Raw genomic sequence first — 14,899 nt, 5'->3', positions numbered from 1 at the left:
AGAAAATTAGTAGGTAAAATTCATTTACCTTAGTTTAGTTTAATTTAAATCCCATTTCATTTAGTTTCCAGCAAGGTTTCTAAATACCAAACTAACCAAGTCAGCCTAATAGATTAAGAGAGGCATCTTGCATTCTTGTCATACCCTAGCCTAGGAATTCTCGGAGTGGCACTTTCTCATGCTATCAACTGTAGACATTTTTTTCCTGCAGATAAAAAGAAGCAACACTAAGAAATACTAGAGGTGAGAAATGGCCAATTATTTAGTGAATGCCAAGAAAACTATTTAAGTAAGACTAGTTTACATGAAATTCAATTACAAATTTAATTACAATTCAGTAAATTTAAGGAACACATTATATGCATTTTAAATAACAGTTAAATACCAAAACATTAAGTAAAGTATCTATCTTATCTTAGATTTTATTTTATTTGTTGGTAACTAGGTTTCCCCCCACTCCCAAATTTGTATTCTTTGAACTATGTTTCCTATTTATGAGACAAAAATATATACTGGGATTGTTCAAAAAGCAAAACTAACCAGGAAGTTATTAAAAAAATAGCTTGCATTAGATAAACTTTTATTGGGGACAGAGAAGAAAATGATCAAAGCAATGTATAAATTTTTACTAGAATACAAAATGGAGGAAGAGTGTGTTAAAGAGACAATGGTGGTATGGGCAAAGAACTTTGGATACAATATCGAATTGGAAAAGTGGGAAAAATTGTGGGAAAAGAACAGGAAATTAACTCTGGCCACATCGTGCAAACAGAATTTATATAAAATGTTTTATAGGTGGCACCTACCACCAGCTAGGCTAGCCAAAATGTACAAAAATTTATCACCTAAATGCTGGAAATGTGACCAAATACCAGGACCTACTACCACATGTGGTGGACATGTAGAAAAGCAAAAGAATACTGGCAAAGGATTCGAATGTGGTTGGAAGAAATGACCAAACAGAGATTGGAACTCAAACCAGAATTATTCCTATTAGGAATTATTAAAGAAGAGCTAAGTAAATGGTTAACATATTTAATACTGCATATCATAACAGCTGCAAGAATAATTTATGCCCAACAAGGGAAGAGTGGAAACATACCTAAAGAAAGGGAAATAACAAAGAAAAGACTTGACTGTGCAGAATGTGATAGACTGACGCTAGAACTGAAAAATAAAGGAGAGACAGAGTACTATGAGATTTGGAATAAATTTTATCAATGGTTAGACTTAAGGAATGGAAGTCGGAACGGATAAGAACAAGGATGCGTAGATTGAAACAAGAGGCAATATATGTAATATATCATGTAATTGTAAGCGTGTATAAGAGGTCAAGTATGTGTATATAATTAGTAAGTAGTAATGTATATTGAATACATAAGAGATTTGTGTTACACTTTATATGGGGGAGATATCGCCAAGATGGTTCCACCATGTCCAAATTTTTTTAACATAAAGGTTTTTTAAAAAAAAAAATAGCTTGCAAAAAGAAAACATATTTTCTGCTTTCCTTCTGTCTGTAGCTCTCAATTACTTTTTTCTTCACTCCTTTGCCCCCAAAATTGAGGGGAACAAGTACTTGCAAGTCCTGTGCCAAATACTGCAAGCTAAATTTTTAAAAAATCATTTTCTTTTGTTGTATTTCAAATATTTGTCTATCAGGGGCATCAGTAGGGGTGGTTCAAAAAAAAACAAACCAAGTTGTTTGCTGTAAAGGGGTGTGGGTGGGACTTCAGTTCCATAGTCGTAGCTCCCATTTTGACTTTTTTGGATCCAAACCTGCCCATGAATATTCCTGTTGTCCACATAAGTTAAGAAATCACTATGACTTGGATTTCCTGGCAAGAGTGTGTGCATCTTTATTTTGCTGTATCAATATATCTGCGTGAGGGGAAAGTTGCACTACTTAATGTTTTGCCTCTCAGATAAACCTCTTTATATTCGGGGGTGGGGGGGGGTTGCATTTCCTCTAGTTCACAAGCATGGTTGTTTAGTTGTTGCTATTTAACAGCTTCTGAAATCTGCTTGTTCCTTCTATTTGTTGTTCATTTCATCATATTGTTCTGCTGTTTTTGATATCTATAGCAGAATCCTAAAAAGGACCAGACAAATGATTTTATCTACTCAGTGGCCCATAATGGTGTATGAGTTCTACCAACTCAAGAAATGAGTATACCTTCATTGCCAGAAGTTTGGCTCCTGTAATACAGATGATCTTAGGATTTGAAACCATCTATAAAGATGAGTCTGTCTGCTTGAGAATCTCAGTGTACTCCAATTTTGACTGGAAAAGTTCTTGAAAAGGAGGTCTCTTGGGCATTTTTCTAGTCTTGAATCAACTCAACCAGCTATTTAGTCACTCTTGCAGCATTTTTTTTTTCAAGGCTAGCATTAAGTGTAGTGAAGGAGATGGATGTACAGAAAGATGCCAATACTGTTCCAAATCCAAAAGCTATCCCCCTATCTTCAACACCATCCATTAAATGTAAATTAGGCTTACTATGCCGCTTTTGGACGTGGTGGCTCAGTGGCTAAGACGCTGAGCTTGTCGATCGAAAGGTTGGCAGTTCAGCGGTTCGAATCCCTAGTGCCGCGTAACGGGGTGAGCTCCTGTTACTTCCCAGTTTCTGCCAACCTAACAGTTCGAAAGCACATAAAAAATGCAAGTAGAAAAATAGGGACCATCTTTGGTGGGAAGGTAACAGCGTTCCGTGCACCTTTGGTGTTTAGTCATGCTGGCCCCATGACCATGGAGACATCTTTGGACAGCGCTGGCTCTTTGGCTTTGAAATGGAGATGAGCACTGCTCCCTAGAGTCGGGAATGACTAGCACATATGTGCGAGGGGAATCTTTACCTTTATACTGCTTTTAGATCCAGGTTTGCAAGAGAGCAAAAGCTTGTTTTGAGAAATACTTGCTGTGAACCGTTTACCAAGTCTCTGTTTAATATCTTAGCTGAATTGCCCTATATAATGAAGACAAGTCATGGGGGAGCATGAATAGTCCCTTTACCAGTGGTGGGTTGCCCCCGGTTCGCACCGACTCTATAGAACCGGTGGTAAAACTGGCGGGAGGCTCTGCCCACTGACCCCAACATCATCAAAATGCTTTTGCGCATGCACGCAGCCCCGTTGTGAACCAGTAGTAAAGGTACTGCCCTTTACTATTACATTTTCCCTTAATGCTATGATAAGGGCTACTTAAGCTTGGTGGCAATTATGACACATAGGGAATTATTCTCCTTTTTTAATCCGGAATCTATTAGGAAAAACAGTTACCTGTAACGACAGCATACAGATGATGACTCACTGATAGATTTGCTCCATCACGAACAAGTTCTGACACATTTATCAAATCTGCTTCTTTAATGGGCCTGTGTGCATGTCATTGTCTTCTCCCAATCCCTTAGAACATTGTTCTTTAACCAAGATTTAATATTGACTTAAGGTTTAATCATGTAAACTCAGAACAGCTGCAGTTTTGGATTAGTAAGAACTGGTTTATAAAACACAGATTACTTATGTCAGCACTAGAGCACACTGGCTTTTGGTTTCTGATAACTGCTATCCAGAAGTGGCAGCTGCTCTGGAGTTAGCATGGCCAGTGAGCCTTAAATAAATCTGAGATCTGGATTAACGAGTTTTATGGAATGAATAAGACTGCAGCGTGTTCAGTTCCAATAACCAAGCAAGCAAGATTTAGACTGCCACGAAAACACCGTCCCTGTTTCCATTGATTAAAAATTAAAACATTTCAATAGGCAAAATGTCACTATCCTAACTTGACTTTTATTTCTTTTTCACAAATAGAGATTGCTTGCACTCCCAACCTTCTTTAGTAAATGACTGGTGATGCATAATTTATAATTTAATCCCATAGTCAGCTTTCTCAAACTGGTGTTCTCCAGATGTAATGGACCCCCTTCCCTTAGCCAAGATGGTAATTGGGCTCTGGGCAATAAAACTCGTATTTTGTGGGTATTTGGTTGGCGAAGGTTGCTGAACACAAAAGTAGTTTCAATAATGTACTGGCACACCTGCTTGGTGATCACTTGCATTCAGGCTCCTGCCAAACAGATCCATCTGGAATTTGCAACAGGACTGTTTGGTAATGAATGTTCTGAAATCTATAATTAAGCAATCAAGCAATGTATTAAGCGGAGCCCTGAAAACAGGATTCCTCCCTTCCTCTTGAATAACTAAGATGTTGTTGTTGTTTATTAGGCCCAAGCAAATCATGGAGGTGACCACATTTCCCAGCACTGCAGTCTGCATACCAAAAATCTCCATAGGGGCCGGAGCCACAAGGCACATACCCAGTCAAAGAAAACAAGTCAAGAATGTTCACAAACGTGTTTATTTAAAAAAAAAAAAAGCCAATTATATTTGCCAACGCTCAGGTTTTTCCCTCCATCGGGCACACACAAGATTCCTCTCTTTCGGTCTCACGTATCCTCCAGGTGAGGCTTGCAACCTAGCCAGCCTGACAGCAACCCATCCATGTTTGGCTGCTTTCCAAGTTGAGCTTCAATTATTTGTAACAGACACTTTCACATTGGCTATAAATATATTTGAAATGCTCCAGTGATAGCCTGGGATTCGTGTTTCTTCTTTTTGTCCATATCTTCGGTTTGGATAGTGCAGGGGACAGGATGACGGGGCAGTTGTCTAACAATCAATCTTTCTGTCTTATGTACAATTTAGCTAGTGAGAAGCTGATCAGCTTTGGTGAAGATGCAGGCAGCCTAATGCCAGCAGGGCTTCATCCTGTACATTTATTTTTAAAAACAGATGATATAATTCTTATGCAGATTGCCAGCGTTGTATGCTGGTCAAATTGGCTGCCCTGGCTAGGCTTCTGCAGAGGAAAGAAGGAACTGGATTTTGTTCACCTTGGATCTGGTGCTCTCTCGGCCATAGACTTTTTTGTACCCTCCAGCCACATCTTATTACTCAAAGGGGGATACAGGTAATCCTCGATTTATGACCACAATTGAGTCCAAAATTTCCATTGCTAAGTGAGACATTTGTTAAGTGAGTTTCGCCCCATTTTACGACCTTGCTTGCCACAGTTGTTAAGTGAATCTCTTCAATTTGTTAAGTTTTTAAATGAATCTAGCTTCCCCAAGGACTTTGCAGGTCAGAAGGTCACAAAAGATGATTACATGACCCCTGGACACTGTAACCATCATAAATATGAATCAGTTGCCAAATGTTTGAATTTTGATCATATGACCATGGGGATGCTGCATCGATCATACATGTGAAAAATGGCCATAAGTCACTTTTTTAAAGTGCCGCTGTAACTTTGAACAGTCACTAAATGAACTGTTGTAAGTCAAGGACTACCTGTATAACACTACTACTGTGATCCTTCTGCAGAAGATGGATGGCTAAAATATAGAACCTTAAACTCTGATGAACACTGGTCCCCAAATGTCAACCCTGAAGCTGGCCTGACTGAGGCCATTTTGAGACTTCAGCGCTGACACACTGTAGAAGAGGGACAGGGAGGGGGGAATAGAGACAGTTGGGGTGTTGTAGTCAAAACAAAATACTTTCTCTTGGGAACTAAGGACATTCCTACAGGTGCTCGGAAGGAGAAGATTGGAGTCACCTAGCAACTGGACAGTATCCGGATTGGACCATGAGACTGATTATTTTGAGAAAGTGAAAAACTTTTACTTTTAATTAAGTGAAAACTGCCGGAATATTCACAGTCGGTTTTCACCAGCCTGTGCCAATATGACATATCCAATAAACTTATTCTTTGAGGAATCTACCTACCTCAGAGTTTTATTCGCTACGGACATGTTACTCGGAACCCTGACATTCTTATTAGTTTTCAACATCAGGCAACTTCTCTGCAGTGTCTAAAACAAATGTTTTGGTTTTTGTTTTGGGAAAGCAGTCTCTACTTGAAGAATGATTTAAACATACTACCTTTCTCTACCATATTTCTGTTGGAATAAGCACCACTGAACAGAATGCATTTTTAAGGAAGGATCCTTTGCAGCAGGCAGCCATTTTGAAGGCGTTAATTTCTCCTTTTGAATCTGGGCAGCTAGATGATGGCAGCTATTTATATCCGTGTACCTGACTAGGCAGCCTATTACACAGAAGTCCTCAAATGAGCAAGCAGTGGACCTTGAAGCAACTCCCCTTTGAGTCAATGGGCACCGTTGTGCAATATGATGCCATCCTCTGATGATCCAGAATGCCATTCCTATTGTGCAGTGAGATCTGATTACCCTATTACTTCTGGGCCAACTTTTTTCAGGACGAAAAATCTCTTTCACGCTTAATATCAAGCTGCTGTGCATTTGAGGCTCTGGCTCAGTTGTTACCTGGCAGCAGAATAAAATAAGAAGTCTGTTTGACTGGCAAACCAACTTTGTCTGGTTCTTTCTCTTCCTGAAAGCTTTGCTTTCTAGCCAATTGCTGTAAGAGTTTGATTTCTTCCCATCTTTGCTTGTTTTCTGTTCCAACCACACCCTTCCTTCTCCTTTGGTCATGTTTTATAATCTGTAATCCTGAGAGCAGGGATTGCCTCAGCCTTGTTTGTGATGTGCCAATAAACCAAAGAGGAGTTTAATTGAAAAATCATTTCTTCTGCTATCTATTCCACACTAAAAAGTAAAAGCAGCCCTAGGGAAGGGCATGAGTATTAAGAATCAAAATAAATTTTAAAAGAAACCAGTTATTAGGCCACTAATAATTGGCCTAACTGACCATTTCAAGACTGAGATGGCCTAATAACTGGTTATTAGTGGCCTAATAACTTGATAGGAATGCATGTGGTTATTTGAATGCTCCTATTCAATTTTTGTCCTTGTGAGAGTTACAAGGGTCCTTGTAAACCCTTCTTTTGAGGGTTTACAAAAGAAGACTAAATGTCCAGGTTTTCTGGCAAGCTTCAAGATTAATTAAAGTCTCACCCAAAACAGTCCAGATTTGGGATTTACTGCAATCTTCCTCCTCTCTTGGAAATAGAGATCAATGGAAACCATCAAAGATACCACTATTTCCTCCCTTGCGCCATCATCCCTGTATTTCCAGTTCAGTGCCACAAGGTGGTGCTGTTGCAAAGGCAAATGATTCTACCATTTCACCCAGCCAGTGCTAGACCGTCCCTGTATATTTTATTCTTTTGAAGCTAGAAAGATTCTAGCAAACTGACCTGACCCAACGCAGAAGAACAGATCCCAAAATATCCAAAGCAACCGTTCCAGAAATTCTTCAGATTCTCTGGTGTTTATCCTTTCAGTGCTTCTCCCAGTTCTTAAACAGGTGAGACGGTTTCCTTTAAGAGTACTTGAGAACAGTGGTGCACAGCCCTAGGGCCAAATTCTCAGGGAAAGCTCAATCAAGCAGTAGAGATGAGTTGATGCACTTGCTCATATGTATTCTACTGCTCCAAGGCATAATGCTTAAAGCAATGTTTTTCATCCTTGGCAACTTTAACTGTGGACTTCAACTCCCAGAATTCCTTAGCCACATGCTACGTTAGGAGTTCTAACATCTAGAATTGAAATCCACACATCTTAAAATTGACAAAATTAAATAGCCTAAACATTAGAAAATCATCCAGCCTACCACCCTAATTTATGTGCATCATATGGGTTGATCAGTCCTATTTCTTTTTCCTATTCTGGAGAAGTACCCCCCTTCCCTTCATTTTTTGCTTTGAAAAACATTTTTCTTCAAATTTTGTTAGAGAACCATGAAGGAATTATTATAACTGGAGTTTATATCATTCCTATAGTCTTTCCAAACAGACTTCCATGCCCTGGTATGACAACTCACAGAATAATGAGTAATAAGGACAATTATTATCAATGAATAACAAAGACTATTAGCCCAAGTGGCTGAGAATTTTGACTGTTTTGATTTTCTCCATCCATCCCATAAAATTCTGGAAAACCACAGACTAGGAGAATCAACCCCCGCCCCCCAAATAAATCTCTTAATGAGGTGGGCTTGCTTCATCTCTACAGAATGATAGAAAATGTGTATGTTTGAACATGACCATCTAATGAAACCAAATCATGAGAGATTCCGGTTGCCTTATAGATTCTTCACACCGCATCTTGATTAATTGTGGAACTTCCTCCCACAAAACAGGAGTGAGACTCATCAACTTGAAAATAATCCACAGAGAGTCATGGTGGAGGATACTCTCAGTGGTTACTATGCTGATGGCTCTATATTGCATACACAATTAAGCTAAAGGCTCCCTTCGTACATATGTGCTAATCATTCCCAACTCTAGGGGGCAGTGCTCATCTCCATTTCAAAGTCGAAGAGCCAGCGCTGTCCGAAGACGTCTCCATGGTCATGTGGCTGGCATGTCTAAACACCAAAAGTGCAAGGAACGCTGTTACCTTCCCACCAAAGGTGGTCCCTATTTTTCTACTTGCATTTTTTACGTGCTTTCAAACTGCTAGGTTGGCAGAAGCTGGGACAAGTAACGGGAGCTCACCCCATTACGTGGCACTAGGGATTCAAACTGCTGAACTGCTGATCTTTCGATTGACAAGCTCAGCGTCTTAGCCACTGAGCCACTGCATCCCTGCCTCCACAATTAGAAGAAGTCTATTAATATCAGTTGTTGAAGGACATGTGCAAGAGGAAACTATGACAATTATTCTCAGGTCTGACCTATCGGCTTTGCTTATATATCTAGTATGCCTTTGTAATTCTCAAAGTAGAATGTAGCAAATACATTGCTTCCAAAATTGTACAATATAGATAATCTATCCATGTAGTTGCTAAAAGTCAACAATGATTGGATGCTGCATAATCAATCAGTTCTATAACTGGGGAGCAGAGAAGGGAGATTTATTTAATAATTAGCTATTTACTTACTACATTTCTGTACCACCCATCTCATCTCAGTGATTTTGGGTTATTTGCAACAATATAATAAAACTACATAAACACACGAAGGTTAAAAAATGAAAGTTAAAAAATCCAGGAGACTAAAAAATTTAACAAAGCAGTCGGAATGCCCTCTAGCCATCAGCCATATCCAGGACTGCATCACCTTCTTAGACTTGGCAGACCCGAGTCTTAAAACTCTTCCAAAAAAATCAGAAGAGTGGGGGCTTACCTCACCTCTGAGGATAAGATCAGTGGTGGGTTGCTCCCAGTTTGGTCTGGTTCTTGTGAACCGGTAGTAAAAGCGGTGGGAGGCTCTGCCCACCCGCCTGGACGTCATCATGGATAGAACATGCGCTCCTGTTGCGAACCGGTAGTAAAGGTAAGTAGAACCTACCCCTGAGTTTCCAATAAGATATTGGAAAGGACAGGGGCAACAGCAGAGAAGGCCCTTCCTCTAGATCTCACCAATCAAAATTCTTGGGCCAGTGAGATTCGCAGCATGCATTCTCTGCTTGACCAAGTGAGATGGGCTAATGTACTGGACAGTTATGAATTGATTAAATAAGTCTATTGTAATTGTTTGCCTAATTTGATCAGGAGCTTAGGCTGAGCACATGTGTTTTCCAGCCAGATAGCCACTATTCTCTACAGGGTTCTACTTTGAAAAGCTTCTATGAGTTACACCTTCCTCTGAACAAGGTGGTGCCTACTGCAGCTGTTGATGGCACTGAAAAGTGCTGCTTTATTGCCAATGAGAGCAAAAGCTAAGTTTGGGGAGGCGGGAACTGTGGGAACAGTTTAACAATTTGTCCTTGCTTTTCAAACTGCTGTGCAAGGAAAAATGTTGGGTTACACTCTTCGGCTTAATGGACGTCCACTTTATCTCTCTTGCCTGCACAGGCAGTTTGGATTCTCCTCCCTGTTTATTTAGTGTAATAATCGAGTAAGCATAACAACTGAACAATTGCAATGGTCACGTGGTATAATAATAACTAGGAATACATTTACTGGCTTTAGAAAAGCCAGTCTAGTTTTCCCACTTATTCTTATTGAGAAACTTAGATATTTCCCAATATATCTCATTCTGTCAACATTTAAAAATTGTGTTTGTTTAAGAATGAGGTGCTTTCAGGACTTAGGCCAAAAACGTTTTACCCTTTTCAATTCAGAAGATGTATAAAATCTCAACCATCACAATGAATTGCTTCTCATAGTCACACTCTTCTCATGCTCAAGATTTTGCTTGAGACATGGATATGAACAACTGAAAATAAATTGGTCTACAGATCTGCTGACAAGGTCTACTCGATTTTAAAAATGGATTAAATTTAAAGTGCCTCACAAAGGTACAATTTATACTTCAATTGCTTGTGATGTGGCTTTAATATCCAGAAACTCTACCAACCACTCTAATGCTTAAAATAAGATTATAAAAAGAGAGAAACTCGCTGTTTTTCAGATGAGGAATTTCTTCTGGGACTGGGAAGAAAAAGGAGGCAGTTTTGTGCCATTTTTCCAGATCCAAACAAGGACATCAATGTTTTCCTTCCATCCAAAGGTAAGTGTTCCATACTTTCTAAAATGTCCAAATAATCCATAAAAGTGTTTATAAAAACTTCTTATGCCTCATCAAGACAGTAGAAATGGATGTAAACATTGCATATAATTTGCATGGGTTTATTTATAGACGCAGGGAGAAAGTCACCTTCAGAAATAATTACTGTAATTTAAATCAACATGTCAAACATTTCAAGAAAAAAAAAGAAAGACTGTGATCAAATGGTAAATGTATTTTTGGTCAAGTACTTGGCCACTGATGGGCAACTAAAAAGCTTTCCTCCATTTTCCATTGGCATTAATTCGTCGTTGTTTTTTATCATTCATTTTAACGCCTTGAAAACTTACAATATGTAATAAATAACTGGTTGTCTGTAATCATATGTCTAACAGTTTAAAACATAGTGTTTCATTTTTGACTTCCAAGATCCAGATTAAAAGATACACGTAAAGTGGATGGTCCAGAATTTTCTCAAACTATCGTTTTCTAAGAAACCAAGAGGCAAGTCAACAATTCCCTAACCAGCCCTAGGGTCAAAACTGACTTCATTGTCTTCGGCAAACTATCTATTTGGTCACATAATCTCCAAAAGAGGGACTTGCCCAAAGATCATTTAGCTTCATGGCTGAATGAAATTATGAGCTAACTTAAGATCTATTTTGGTCTGTCTCAGCAGATGATAACACCTGGTTGACCTTGTTCGACTTGGTGTTTGTGTCTGTGTGCGGGCATGTGTATAATTAAAAGTTGTAAGAACTGCAACAAACTAAATTAGAACAGAAAAAGAAAAAAATAACTGAAAAAGCTTTAAGTGCAATCAGAAAAAAAAATAGAAGAAAGTAGAAAAAGAGTAAGATATAAAGATATAAATTAGCTTCTGGTATTCTTCATAGCAGAAGATATAAGTACAATTACATTTTAATTCCTCTCTCTGAAATTAGATTGCAGTTGTCTTCCTTCTATAATCTAGCAGGTCTAATCATCAAAACTATAAATCACAACTTCATTTTTTTCCCCCATTTTTGTGCCAAAAGTCTATAAGGGACTTTTCCAGTCACCAATAAATGGAGATATTGTTTTTTCTCTAATCAAAGATGTCAGTTTATCTATCTCAGCAAGAGACCTTGCTCTGTTTTGGAAACTCAGCAAAATCAAGACAATTTGTCCTTGGATGGAATTCCACCAGGGCAATCCCAGGGCTTTACACTAGACAGGGAAGTTCCAGAAGAAAGCAGTGGCAAATGAATTCCATTTCAGTAGACATGTCTATGAAGTCACCAGGAGTTAAGCTCAACTTGGAGAAGATTGTGCCTTTTTATAAGATTGCTTGGACGATCTGTGTACATGAGTGAAGATCATTTTGGTCCAGTATATTTGTATCTGTATGAGAGACCTAATAGATACGTGAATTGTTGGAAGTATTCTGGAATTTATGATCTTTTAGACCTGGGTCAGAAAATTTGCTACCTTCTAAGAGAGCCTTCTTCTGTCTTTTTAATACTCATCTGGAAATGAATATCACAAATATTCCACTCCAACGCAATCATGGTAGATGTATTCTTTCATCTTCTCAGCCCTTGTAGAACATTTCCAGAGACTATTTTATTTACCAGTTCCTGCAAGATTTAAACATTTCATTCTTTTCATTTTCCTTTTTTTCTTTGGTTTTTTTTTTAATGTATTTTTTTGCACATTATTCAGTAACTTTCCTTTAGGAGAGAAAGCCCACCCACTCAGCTCTATCACTTGACCTACCAGCCAACTTTTGCTGGAAACACAATCCAGCTGTCTTGACGCTTCCATCTATGGATGCAAAGTTTAAGCCAACTCTGACCACACTGGGCTGCATTTCAGTAGAGCACACATGGCAGCAACCGAATGTATTCAGTTCCTCAGAGTAGCCAGTCTTTCAATTGTGTTTGGGACTGGAAAAGATAATGTTATATAGGCAGAAGACAGAATAGCTGTCATTGTTTTAAGGCCTCTAAGTTAAGAAGAGAGGTTCATTTTCTCCATAGTCTCTTTTTCCAAAATTGTGTGTGCTTGTAGCAATGGTTACATAAAACAGGTGTAAATTCAATTAGTGAAATGAGCATCAGACTTTTTCTCCATGTATAAGGCATAATAAGTGTGCCTTCCATTAACACAGTGACATCTAGAAACTGTTTTACTACAGAGTAAATGAAGGGCAAACTATCTACTCAGATTTAAACTGTTGTCACTGGGCATTTAAGGGATTAATAGTATATAGGGGACTAATTAATAGGACTATGAAAAGTTTAAGGGGACTCTTTAATCTGTATTGACCTTTGTATTTAGATGTGCCTGTATCTATGGAGATTTTCAGTCATCCAGGTCATGGTTGTCCCAAAACTGCTTTTCAAAAAGAAACTGGACTTTTTTTTTTTTCCTTGAAGACGTTTTGCTTCTGATCCAAGAAGCTTCTTCAGGGCAGCCCCACGAATCTCCATGTGTTAAAACTGTCTTCAGATTTGGCCATACTTTATTAAGAAATAGAATCAAAGGGTTGCCCTGAAGAAGCTTTTTGGATCAGGCCTTCTAGTCTAATTCTTTGCTTGAGCAGGAGACCTTACACCATTCCAGACAAATGGTTGTCCAATTTCTTCTTGAAAATCTTTACTCACAACTTCAGGAGGTAAGCCATTCCATCGTTCTCACTGTCAGGAAATTTCACCTTAGTTCCAGTTTGAATCGCTCTTTAATGAGCTTCCATCCATTACTTGTCGTCCTGCTCTCAGGTGCTTTGGCGAATACGTTGACCCCCTCTTCTCTGTGACAGTCCCTCAAGTACTGGAAGACAACTATCATGTCATCCCTAAGTTTTCTCTTTGTTAGACTAGACATTCCCAGTTCCTGCAACCATTCATTGTATAGCCTCCAGATCCTTTATCACATTTGTTGCTCTTCTCTGTACTTTTTCTAGGGCCTCTGCATCTTTTCTGTATCTTGGTGACCAGAACTGGACACAGTCTAAAATATATAAAGAACAGTTGCTGGAACTGGGTATGTCTGGTTTAATGAAGGACTAGGAGTGAAATGAAATGATAGCAGTGTTCCAATATTTCAGGTTTTGTCACAAAAAAGAGGGAGTCAAGCTATTCTCCAAAACATCTGAAGAAACAATGAATGGAAATTGTAATCAAGGGGAGAAACAAGCTAGAAATAAGGAGAAATTTCCTGACAGTTAGAACAATTAATCAGTGGAACAACTTGCCTCCAGAAGTTGTGAATGCTCCAACACTGGAAGTTTTTAAGAAGAGATTGGACAACCATTTGTCTGCAATGGTGTAAGATTTCCTGCTTGAGCAGGGGGTTGGACTAGAAGACCTCCAAGGTCCCTTCCAACTCTGTTATTTGATTCAATTTGATTCGATTTGATTGTATATACCAAGTGTGGCCTCAGTAGTGCAGTATAAAGCCGGGGAGGGGGTTTAAATTATTTTACATTATAATCATGTCATTATCCAAACTACAAGAGACCACACAAGCACAACACATTCAACCTCTTGGTTCTGTTTAGGAGGAAAAAGTCCACGGAGCATATTCCCTGCCCTTTCATCCTCGGAATTCCAGTGGATATCCTCGCATGAACTCAGCAGCTTGTATATAGCCTTCTCTTGTTGTGTGTGTGCATGTTCATGTGCTTGTATACAAATGGGTTTATGTACAAGTTTCCATGTAGTGGATAGAATTATAGTTCATCGTATTACAGCATCCACTGGAAGAAAGCTCTTGCTGTTTGAAGAATAGCCATATGGGGGCATGAAGACCTGAGACTTTCCTAATGCCCCTCCCATTACATCCTGCCCATCTCCTCTCCTAAACAGTAAATAGCCTTGCCATTGTGTCATAACTCCCTGCACAAGTCCATATTTGCACAATGCTAGCAGTTTGCAGAGCATCACAGCCTAGAGGGCTTATTTTAAGTTTGTTGAAAAAAAAAAAAAACATTGTTTGGTGGGAATTAAACTCTCGGCTCTCAAAAAAGGGCAAAATGAAAAGCGGCTAATTCTGCAGATTCTTTGGGTTGTATAAACACAGAGACACATCCCAGCTGGAAAGAGGGTAGCAAGGAATTTCTCACTGGCACCCAGTAAAGGTCAGTGCCCTCTTCCTGGACATTCATCAGGAGGAGTGTCAGTGGGTCAGGAAGGGAGTCCAGTTCCCACTGCCTGGCAGAATTCTCCCATGACATTTGCATTGGATGTAGATATTTTCTTTACCCTCAATTCGTAAAGTAACCAATGGTATGGAATTTGGAGGGTTAAGTTGCAGAGTCAATGCTGAGCATAAAATATTGTCCTTTTCTTGAGCACGTCTCCCAAAAGGTAATGCCTGCATGTATCACAATTGAGAACGTTAAGAACCCATCTCCATTCTAGCAATCTATCAGCATAATCCTAGCCACGCAAGAATGTATGAGCTTTTAATATAATG

Source organism: Pantherophis guttatus, chromosome 2, assembly GCF_059756535.1.
Source record: "Pantherophis guttatus breed Tessera chromosome 2, ASM5975653v1, whole genome shotgun sequence".
NCBI classification, from domain to species: domain Eukaryota; kingdom Metazoa; phylum Chordata; class Lepidosauria; order Squamata; family Colubridae; genus Pantherophis; species Pantherophis guttatus.
Note: the sequence above shows the minus strand (reverse complement) of the source record.